This window comes from Sus scrofa, chromosome 4, assembly GCF_000003025.6.
Source record: "Sus scrofa isolate TJ Tabasco breed Duroc chromosome 4, Sscrofa11.1, whole genome shotgun sequence".
Lineage (NCBI taxonomy): Eukaryota > Metazoa > Chordata > Mammalia > Artiodactyla > Suidae > Sus > Sus scrofa.
The window spans coordinates 72,743,353-72,754,829 of record NC_010446.5 but is presented as its reverse complement, the minus strand read 5'-3'; the positions used below and the strand labels follow the sequence as shown (position 1 = coordinate 72,754,829).

Below are 11,477 nucleotides of genomic sequence, written 5' to 3'. Positions count from 1 at the left end.
GCGCCCCCGGCGCTGCCGCGCGGCGGCGGAGCGCTCGGGAGAGCAGGGCCAGGAAGGCGGCGCGGCGGCCGCGCACCGGCCCGCGAGGAGAACCGCCCGCAGCGCCGGCGCCCGCCCGGGGACGGGAAGTGGCGCCCGGCCCGCCCTCCGCAGCCCGCGGCCCCGAAGCCCCGCGCCGCCCCCTTTCCCTCGGCTTCTCCCTCGGCCTCCGCCACCCCGGCCGAATTCTTGCATAAATTATGCCAGGCGCGCCTGACGTCAGGTGGCGGCGCGCGGGCGCGGGCGCGGGCGCGACGCGGAGGGAGCCGGCGGCGGGCGGGCGCGGCCCCGCGACATCGGGCGCGCGCGGCGTGCCGGGCGCGCGCAGGCGCTGGCGTGCTGGGGCCGCGGCGGCGGCGGCGGCGGCGGCAGCGGTGGCGGCGGCGGCGGCGGCGGCGGCGGCGGCGCGGGGGTTGAGCCGTGGTAGTGCGGACGCGCTCGTGCTCGGGAACTATCGGATTAAACTTGAATCGAGTGAAATTACACAAAGGAGCGCCGCTGAGAAGGCGGCCTGGGGACCCGGAGACCCTGAAACTCGCCAGAGCCCCATTCGCCCCCGGCCAACTCCGTGCCCGTGGATTCAGCCCCCTGGCCGCGGCCGCCGAGCCAACTCCGGAGCCCGCTCTGCGTTTTGTTTTCTCCTCGGCACAGGGCAGCGGAGGAGCCCGACCGACCGGGTAAGCGCGAGAGTTCGCCGGGCGCCTCCGGGAGGGGCGGCGGCGGCAGGAAATCGCTCCGGGCCGGGGCCGGGGCCGCGCGAGGAGTTGGGAGCGAGGAGTTGGGCGTGTGCGGGGCGAGGGGCGAGGGCGGGCGGGGGCCGGGGCCGGCGCAGGAGCGCAGCGCCGCCCGAGCTGTGTCGCCGGCGTCGCCGCCCGCGGGGCCCGAACCCGCGCCCGGAGCGCCGTCCGGCGCCCCAACTTTTGCCTGCGTCCGCAGGGCCGGCGGTGGCGGGTGCGCGCGGTCCGGCCGAGGGTCACTTCCTCGCATGTAAATGGCTTTTTGTTGTGCTGCCGGCGTGGGGGGGGACGGGGACAGGAGGGAGCGTGTCTGCGCGCGGGGGAGCGCGAGCGCGTTTCCTCCCGCCGGCGCCGAGCACGAGTTGCCGGCTCCATTCGAAAGAAAAAGGAAGGAGGAAAAGTTGGGCTGCAACTCAAGTGCGAGTGGGCGATGGGCGCGCGGGCGCGGGGCGGCTGAGCCGCGGCGGCGGCGGCGGCGGCGGCTCGGGGACGGCGGCGACCCCCGCCTCCCGCCCCCGCCCCCCGCTCCGGACCGACCACGCCGCGCTCGCCGGGAGCGGCGGCCGCACCGGCGCGAACAAAGTGCGTCCCTCCTGGCGCGGCGGCGCCGGCCCGCGCGGGGACGGCCACCGGGCGAGGTGGGTCTGCGGCGAGGAAAGTGCGCGGGGCGCCGCGTGGGGCGAGGGCGGCGCGAACACGCGGCGCTGGGGGCGTCCCGAGCCCGGCCTGTGCCGGCCGCGGGCGTGGAGTTGCGAGCCCGGAGCTGGGGTTCCCGGGGCGCCCCGGCGGCTCCCAAGTGCGCGAGGAGGAGAAGAAAGGGAGCGGGGCCGGGGCGAGCGCGGGGAGGCGCGGCGAGGAGGGGACCCCACCTTGCCGAGCTGGCCGGGCCAGCGGCGGCGGCGCCTGCATAATAGCGACTTTAAGCCCCCGGAGGCAACTCGGCTCACCCATCCCCGAACCCTTCGGGGGTCAGCGCCCGGGGGGGGGGTCACCAGGTGGCCCCCGAGGTGGCCCGGGTGCGCTCTGCCCTCTCGGAGATCCGCGGTTCGGAGCGTGATCGGCCCGAGGTGGCTGGAGGCCAAGCGGTCAGCGGGGAGAGGAAGGAGGGCGGCGGGGACGCGTTGTTTGTTTGGTTCGCACCGGGAACTGGGCTCGCCGGGGGTGCGGGGGGCGCGGGCACCGGGTGGGCTGCGGTGCGGGGCAGCCGCGTCGGCGCGGGGTGAGCGCGGCACGGGGGAGGGGGGAGGGCGGCGGATCCCGGGAGGGGGGGTGGTTCGGGAGGCTCCGGGGAAGGAGCCGCCGGCCCCGAGCAGCCATCATTACCGAGCCGCCTTTCTCCGGATGGCTCAGCCTCGAGGAGCCCCGCGCCGTGGGAGCGCACCCCAAACTCCCGGCCGGCCGCCCGCTTTGTGAGCGCCCCCGTAGAGCGGACGGGCGGGGAGTGCTCCTGCTACGGGGCGGACGGTTTTCCCGGAGGTCACTTTTAGAGACTGTTCACGCCTCGATTTTAAAGTAGTTTTTTTCCCCCTCTTCTGAACAGACAATGGACAAAAGAAAAGTAGCAACCCACATGGAGAGTTTCCTTTTGAATTGCTAGAATTAGATACACTATCCAGCTCTCCACTTGCTAAGTATACTTTTTAGTTTCCCATTGTATATTACCTAGCCATCGATTTAAAGAACTTATCTTGAAATATGCCCTTCCTCTGGGCTCGATTTCTGAGCTATATTAAATAATTTCTTTCTAGACGATTATGTCAAGGCCTTGATTTTTATTTTCTGAAAATACTAATTTAAGCCGTCTTTGCAGTGGGCAGTACCTTTCAAAGAGGTTGTGTTTCCCCCCAATTCTGGCCAAATAAGGGGAGGGGGGACTACTCACTAAACATAATAATCAAATTGGAAAAAAAAACCCTCCTTATTTCCTCACAGATCTAACGTTAGCAAAAAATAAAATAAAATAAAATAAAAAATATAAAAACAAAAATCTTAGTGACTATGACCTTAGCAGAATGGGAACCTGATTTATCCCAGTTATAATTCCATTTAGACTGTTGCGATGTATATGAACTAGGTAATTCTTATTTCAGAAATAACTTTAGTGATTCTACGAAGTTGAATACGGCTCCCAGCCCCCAGAGTACATCTGTCGCAGAGTGTTTTTGTCTTGCTGTTGCACAACAGAAGCCCTCCAGTCTTTACCCTAAAATGGCAGCTTTCATTTGACTGGGGCCCATTCATTGACAATGATAATAAAGAGGCTGAAAGCTAGATGCTTGGGGCACAGAGCAGGACTGGGTTTGCCTTTCTAGGTGATAGTAAGTAGGAGACATTTTACGGCTTTCAGATTTGCTCCTGAAAAGTTTGTTTTTCCTGAAAAATCTATACTGGAGAAAAAAGTTACAAAGTAAACAGAATTTGGGAGTTGAGAGGGACTTGCAGCAAATTTTAGAAGCTAAATTTTCTTGTTTTGGCAAACAGTGAAATTGTGACATTCCCCCCTTTTTGGTAACCAGATAAAGGGACATAATGGGTTTTCGTGAGGGCTTGTAACAGGTGAATTTCATCACTATGGCACTCAAGAATTATTTTCTAGCATTATGGATTTTATTATTTATAGTCTTGTTATTTTCTATTTTTTTCTCCCTCTGTGCAAGCCAGTAATTGAAGCTTGATGAATTCTATTCTAGGTTTTTCAAGGTTCAAATGAGTTTCTAGATAAGAACTGAATGATGATGATGGTAATAATAATAATGACTAGTATGTGACTTCCAAACTTTAATCATATTGATTTAACCAAAGGAATTATTTTTTGGTCAGTTAAAAAAAATGCTTCCTTTTCTGTGTCTTAATGCAGAAGTCAGGCTGGAGAAATGATACACATCATTTATAGGTGATGGTTAAAAACTCTAACATTATTTTCCTCTTTTGAGGAAAAAAATGACACTTTTCCAAGTTGAAAACATATAAGTCAAGTTTTAAATAATAGGTCTAGTAACTTAGTTTTAAAAACAGCACTTTCCCTAGTTCTTCTGTGCTTGGTCTGGCTGTGAATCAGTGCAACTTACAGGACTATTTCCAAAACTTTCCACGAGAGTCTTACTTTATTGAGTTAAAATGAATACCGTGGGAAGTGCCTTTATAAAACTGTTTCAAAGACATGTTAAACTTTTTCTTCATGCAGATACAGTCTATAGTGTATTACCTACAGTGTGGTTTTTAAGCAATTAAAGCAAAAGGATCCTTTTATCTGTGAGAATACTTCTGCGTACATGATGTGTAACCCATAAATGCAACCTCAGTGCCAAGTTTAGAGTAGTTACTTCAAACTGAGGCATACAGCTTCTTACTCCTTGTACTGAAGACTTTGCTTGTCACACAGCAAACCCCATCCATTTGGTTACTTTGGCTTCAGCAATCACTGGCTGGCCTTCAGGGTCTGAAAGCCAAGAGACAGTGCTTTCCCTCAGAGAGTTTACCTTCTAGTGGGAGAGAATGTTCTATAGGTAACCAAATACTCACAGTTAACTTCTAAGATTAGCTTTGGAGGTAGTAGGTACCTTTCATCTTTTATTATCCATATGTGGCCTTTCAGGTTTGATAGCAGTCACCATGGCTGTCTTATAAACATCTACTATAAATAAGGCATTGCAAGAATAAAAATGCTTAGTCAGGGCTGAGCAAAGTGTGTGGCTGCAAAAAGTGACCCTTAAAATTTCAGCTTTGTAATAAAGTGATTTGCTTCCAGTATTTAAATAGTTTCTAGATGTAAACAAACAAGCACTTAGATAAAAATAGGTCACTAAGATAGATGGAGAAGGAACATTTTGGGTGATATTGAGATGATGTCAGGAATGTGTTGGCCTTGTGTAACTCTTTAATTGTCTTGTTCATTCCCACCAACACATTTATATATCTTGAAAAGGGTATTCTTTTTATGCCATCAGAAATTCAGAATTTTGTATTATTACATCTTATCACAGGTTTTGAAGCTGTTACAGGTTTATCAGTTTGGGAGATAAAATTTTCTCTAGAAAACTTTATTATTTCATCATAGTTTTTTTTTGTTGGTTTTTTTTTTTACACAAAAACTTTGACATTCAGAGATGACAGACAATGTTAACATATAAAAGGAATTGGGAGTAAATGATCATTTAATTTTTCTGTAGACAATATGAAGATGTAGTGATTTATTTTAATTTGGGTATTACTCAGGTTGGTTGCAATTACTGCAGACGTCCATAGCTGATCATGGTGGTAGCTATGAGCCAAGAAGTTAATTAAAAACACCACCACCGCCCTTTTATACTTCACTTGTATCAGTATGTTAAAATTCTTAAACCACACCTGTGTGGTAAAAATCATAAATAGAAATAGAAAATCATAATGATACTGTCTAGTAGAAATTTATCTTACAATTATCAGTGAATCTTTGGATATTTAGTGCAGGAGGACCTTGGAGAGCTAGTCAAACTTTCTCATTTTACAGATTAAGAAACTAAAGCCCCGAGAGGTTAATTAAAGGAGCTGTCTTGGTCATGTCATGGGTGTCTTGTCGGTCGGTGCCTAGCTGCGTGCCAGTGCCCGGGGCGTGTGTGTTGGTCCTTGTTGGATGACTGACTTGATCTGGAAGAGTCTGGCTCTCCCTCTTACGTTCTGATTCAGAGTACCTTTTGGCTTAAGAATCCTACAGCCGGTGCTAACATAGGTCTCAGAGGTTCTTAAGCCAGCAATACTGTGTTTGCCTCTACTTTATGATGATTATTGGAGGGGGATGTGATTAGCCATCTAGAAAAATGCTGAGGAAATTATTCCAAGATTTAACTGCTGTTTTCATTTTAGAAGTGTGTATACATTACCATAACCAGACTTCTAGACTTCTTAACTCATGTTAGGTGACTGCAAATGTGAGATTATTTTCTTGGTGGGTTTCATTTTGTTCTTTCTTTGAAAATTAAAAACCATGTTTTTAAAAATAAAAATAATGTAGATTAGTAATGAATAGGCATTACTGGGTAGTATGTGGTCTGTTGGTCCCTGGGCTTGTTTACTTCTGGCAGTGGGGCATCAGAGACAGCTTCTTCAGCCATCCTTTTAGCCTCTCCACTGGCCGTAGGTGTCAGGCTTGGCTCTAGTGGCAGGGGACTCTTGGCTGCGATCCTTTTTCCTGTTTCATCTGTTTTCTTGTTCCTCAATTCAAGTGTTTATTGTGTACCTGCTACTTAAAAGGTGCTGTGCTCTGCCTGAGTTAGGGATACAGTAATGCCATGACAAGGTATCGTAGACCCCCTCATTAAATAGAGCTAGTGCAGTGTTGTGGGTGCTCTGTGGTGGTTACCAGGAGGAGTGAGAGTCACTTGTTACCTCTTAGGAAGTGGCTTTAGCCATGCCACCCAAGTGATGGTAGAAGAAGGGGGCAGTGCTAGTCAACTCGGAGGGAGGCAGTGCTTCTGCTGTCTGCAGAGAGCAGCTAGATGAGACTCCAGAGGCAGATATAGGCCAGTTTGAGTGGGGCTCACGGAATATGGAATTTGGGATTTTGAAAAAAGAAGGAGAGGAGTTCCTTGGTGGTATAGTTGCTTACGGATTTGGCGTTGTCACTGTCGTGGTGTGGGTTCCACCCCTGGCCCAGGAACTTTCGTGCGCTGTGGGCGCAGCCAAAAAAAAAAAAAAAAAAAAAAATGGCAGCAAGCCACTGATGAGTGTTGAGCAGTGCTTGACATGAGCAGGCTTGTGTTTTGAAGGCTGAATTGGTGGGTGGGGCAGAGGAGGGAGAATAGGTTGGAACAGCGTCTGCCTGCTATTGTTGTGGTCCGTGGGATGGGGGAGTAACAATGGTTTGGACTAGATTGGTGGCCAAGGGGATGGAGAAGAATGGGTAGGTTGGAGAAATACTTAGGAGGCTCGAGGAATAGGACTCAAGTATAGATTTGTTTCCAGGAAGAGGAACGTGTCAGGGAATGTACCTTTCTAGTGAATTCCTCCCCAGGCTGGCTGACTGATGATGCTGTTCACTGAGGTTGGGGGCACCTGATGAGGACCAGGTTGGAGGAGGAAGTTCATGAGTTCTTGTAGCATGTGACTGGGGAAGCCGACCATGGACCATGAAACCATGATTTCAGCCTTCTTTCCATTGTAAGTGGCATTCTAAAACTTTCCAAAATAATCTGCTTGCTTCTCCCCAAAGATGTGGGTGTACCAAGGATTGTGGGAGGGGTGGGGCTGTGGTGTCAATGAAACAGGAGAGAGGAGGGAAACTTTGTTAATCACTTAATAGGGGTTTGCTTGCTCATAAAAGGAAGAGAGTCCTGCGGTGAGCAGACTTTGCCACATTTTGTGCAGACTTTGCCACATTTTGTTCTGCTGTATCTCCACATTCTGGAGGCCATTGGCACAAGGACTGTATTCTCCCAGCAGATAGCTGGGGGGGGGGGAGGGGTCCCACTGTGCTCTCAGTGGGGGGAACTGGTTGTATTTTAGAAGCTGGTTGCAGCTATCCATGGGTGTGGTAGAAATGTACACATTACTTAGATAATCGTGGAGGAAAATACCAGCCTCTGTCAGAACACAACTATTTTGGGGGGAACTATGTATATACTAGTTTAATGTGTCTTAAAAGTCCCTTTGCTCAATTATTATAAAAGTGGATGATATAGTATGGTTGGCAGCAAATGAGAGATGTTGATCGACGAAACCAGAGGAGCTTCTAAGCTGCTGACTTTAATGAGATGAAAGTCTGAAAACTCTGAACATTTATCTTGAAACAGTTTTTTGAGGGAAGTGTTCGTATTTCTGTTTTGGCCAGTCTATATATTGTCCCCTGTTTAGTTCTGTTATAGGTCAGACTTTGACCTTGGTGCAGAGGGAGCTCCTTTCTGGGACTTGCTGTCTTTGGTTAGGGTTCTCTTCCAAAGGTACTCTTCTTCCCATCGCTCCTCATAGACTTTGTTGTCCTTGTGACTCGATCCAGCCCACGAGGGCCCTTCCTGTGGCCCTCAGGTTGGGCATGATTGTGTGGCTTTGAGGTTCTGGGGGGCTTACACGAGTGGTAGGACATGCTTCATCTGAAGTTTTACTCTCACTTCTGGTGGTTTTGAGGGGTTATTTGGATATGTTTGAAGTTCAGGGGCAGTGATATGTTCCGGGGGTAGATTTGTGGAAAAGCTCGGGGTGCTGACTTCATACAGCCTTGTGCCCACTGCTCTGTGGCGGTTTTTACTTCTGTTTCTTCACCTTGTTAAAGCTTTTCAACCTCTGAAAATTTCATTCTCTTGTTTGGTCCCATTGGCAGTGTATTCCCTTGGCTTAAGAAACTTTTGCCTCCTTAGAGGTGTAGACACCAAATTGAATGCTGCATGCAGGTTCCTGTGATGTGGGTTCTAGTGGAAGAATAAAGAGGATGTTTTTTTCCCTTGCCCCATCCCCCCAGCCCAGCAATGGCCCACCAGGCAGCAGATTTGAGTTGCCACCCTGTGTCTCATCAGCATAGGGCAGGCAGAGCCGGGGGCAAAGAGCAGGGGGCACACGGCTGGCTGCCACCCCAGGTTTTGGTGCAGGAAAAGACAGAGGCTTAGACAGTGCAGTTCTGACATGTCACATAGCTGCCCTCCTACCCTCCACTTAAAGTCAAGATATCTACTCTGTGTTTGCGGATCATTCAATAAAAGGTACATGGCACCTCATTAATTAATTTTCCTCTAGTTCTGCAGTGAGTTGGAGGCCACTTTAACTTTGTGGAAAGAGTTCACTTCATTATCCTTTCGTCCTTCTGAAAGAAATCGTGAACACTTTAGGATCTCTTCTGTTGATATTCAAAACATAATTAACAGATGCACATATTATTTTAATGCACATAATCTTTATGGCTGCCAAGTGGACAGATAGTGAGAAGACCCTTGTAGAATTATAAGCATGCCTTTAGTTTCGCAGGCAGGGCCTGCCATGGCACTAAGTGAATAATAACATCAATTTGAGCACAGGTGTGCAACAAAATTAACCTTAGTCGGTGATGTCTTTTAAAGTTATAGGTTTTGGAGTTCCTGTCATGGTGCAGCAGAAACGAATCCGACTAGGAACCATGAGGTTGAGGGTTTGATCCCTGGCCACACTTAGTGGGTTAAGGATCTGGCGTTGTCGTGAGCTGTGGTGTAAGTCACAGATGCGGCTTGGATCTGGCATTGCTATGGCTGTGGTGAAGGGTGGCAGCTGTAGCTACGATTAGACCCCTAGCCTGGGAACCTCCACATGCTGTGTTTGCGGTCCTAAGAAGCCAAAAGACAAAAAAAAAAAAAAAAAAAAAAAAAGGTATAGGTCTTGAAATTATTTATGATTTGGACTAACAGTATATTATTGTATATTATTATAACAAGGCCCCTCTTTTTTTTTCTTTTTTAACATTTAGATTGCAGGATTTTATGCTCTTGTATACTTGACCTTGTGCTTGAAATTTTGCCTTTGCCAGTTGCAGGTGTATTGATCTTGTCAGAAAAATCATGCAGACTCATCTCAAGAATTTAAAAATCTTGATTAAACTAGAAAACTTTTTCTGTAAGGTATGTGATCAACTAAAATAATGAAGAAATAACCACAGCATTAGCAATAACAGTAAGTGGCCTAGGCCGGCAGCTGCAGCTCCGATTGGACCCCTAGCCTGGGAACTTAGATGTGTGGTGTGGCCCTAACAAACAAACAAAATAACAGTAATAACCATAGCAACCAGCTAATGCTTAGTTATTGAGCAGTTCCAGTCCAGTAGGCATTAGACTGCATGTTTTAGTGGATTGTTTCATATACTCATCAGCACAACTCAAAGGAACTCGGTGGGCCTTTTAATTCCATTTTATAGATCTGGAGACTTGGACCAGGAGGTTAACTCGCCCACAGCCACACGACTCTTGCGAAGGGCGGGGGTGAGGTGGAATTTGAATCCAGGTCGGCCAGTCTCCAGAATCTCTGCATAACTGGGGTCCGTCACCTAGTGCCGTTCCAAGGCTTGTATCGCTGCTGTCTCAATAGGTAGAGGTCCCTTAGAAATGCCAGCCATGCCCCGTAATCCTACAGCACATGCCGTCGCTCTGCCCTGTCAGCTGTTTCTGTCACCCAGCCTCCTTTTGTCTTGGGATGTCCTGACGATGGGGTTCGGTGCCTTTCACCCACATGCGGTTCCTTTCTCATGGAGCTGAAGAGAGCAGTTGTTTGGCTGGAGGTTTTATTCTGTGGTGGCCGAGAACTTGAGTTGGGACATCAGACAGATCAGCTAGTGAATAATAAAAGTGGAAAGAGTAATCCTCTCAACTACCCTGGGTCATCGTGGGAGATGAAATGAGATACCCCCACCCTGAGGCACTTAGTTCAGCATGTGGCATATTTATTGAGTAGTTAGCTATTATTATTAGCTCACTCTGAATTACGGAACTGATCAAACCATGTGTCTTGATTTTATTCTTAATTTAGAAAGTCCCCATAATCCTCAGTTATGACTGGCAAAGAACGAGGGGTCTGCAGTGGAGACCAGCTGCCCAATTTTCACTTTTCCTCAGGAGTTGACATCAAAATTACTATCTGTGTGCCTTTGTCCTGGCATAGAGCTGAATGTTATTTACTAGTTCTCTTCTTGGCTACACAGGGGTGGCAGTCCCCTCTGTTCTTCCACCCTTACTGCAAGGTTGAAAATTTGTAGAAGTTTCTTGAGTAACACTGACTCTAAGGGCTCGATCTCAATAACTGCTGTGTGTGGAACATGGGCTTCCTGTGAATTGTATTTTGAAGTGTTTTCACTGACTCCTGAAGTGGATTAATCCAAATGCTGAGGAAGGAATAACAACTGCCATTTTATAGGTAGGAAATTGAGTTTTAGAGGTTGCGTTTTAGAGAATTTGCCAAGAATCCAGCTATTAGTGGTGGAGTTGGGATTCTAATCAGGACGGGCTCACTTACGAGCCTGTAGTGTTAACCTCTCGGCAGAAATTGCTTTGGCTCATGCCCTTAGCGTGACGGTGGCCTCGGAAGGGGAGGAAGAGGACCTGTCAGGGTTACAAGGCTGTGCCTTCGAGGCCTGGCCCTGGGAGAGACACCGAGAGGCCCAGAGCTGCCTGTTAACGGATTAGTCGGAGAGGCTTCTTTTCCTCACAGGTCATATCTTATCAATTGAGAACACTTTCCACCTAGAAGACACATGCTTATTGTAAGACAACTGGGTCCCCCCTGTTTGTGTTCGTGAGTCTGAGACTAGCCAACATCACCATGTTCAGCTTGCCACGGATGGGCTCTCCTCAGAGTTTCTTTCTGGTGATTATCCAAGATGTATTAATTCACTTAGCATCTTTCTTGCACAGCGGAGGACCTGAATTGCTCAGGAAAGAAGGCAGGATGCTACCTGAGTTCCCAGTCATGGAGCTTGTTCTTCACAGGTAGTTAACATGAATAAACACGCAGCCTCCAACAGGTGCCTGCGAACTGCTGCCCGCTCCCCACCCTGGCAGCAGCACACTTTCGGTGGGCTGCAGATCCAGAGGCGTAAAGCGGTGGGCTTGTGTGTTATGGGCTTGGGGTGTGTTCCTTTTCCAGGGGCTTTTAAAAAATGGTAATATCCCAAATCCTTAGACTGCTTTGCCTCGTTGGACTATTTATTCAACGGTGCTATATTTAGATTTTGTATATGTGTATAGTTTTTATTCCTTCACAATTGAACAAACTGTTGAT

General features: G+C 49.0%; 1 protein-coding gene across 5 annotated transcripts in view; it reads left to right on the top strand.

The window, feature by feature from the left end:
* The window catches only part of CHD7 (chromodomain helicase DNA binding protein 7), a 181,989-nt gene continuing 170,898 nt past the window's right edge, over window positions 387–11,477 (top strand). For 3 of the 5 annotated variants that reach the window (XM_021089338.1, XM_021089337.1, XM_021089336.1), the window contains exon 1: window positions 394–716. The gene's annotated coding sequence lies outside the window, so the exon portion shown is untranslated. Of the gene's footprint in view, window positions 717–1,332; window positions 1,415–11,477 lie in introns of those variants that run through there. The other 2 variants (XM_021089334.1, XM_021089335.1) reach the window with 2 other exon arrangements.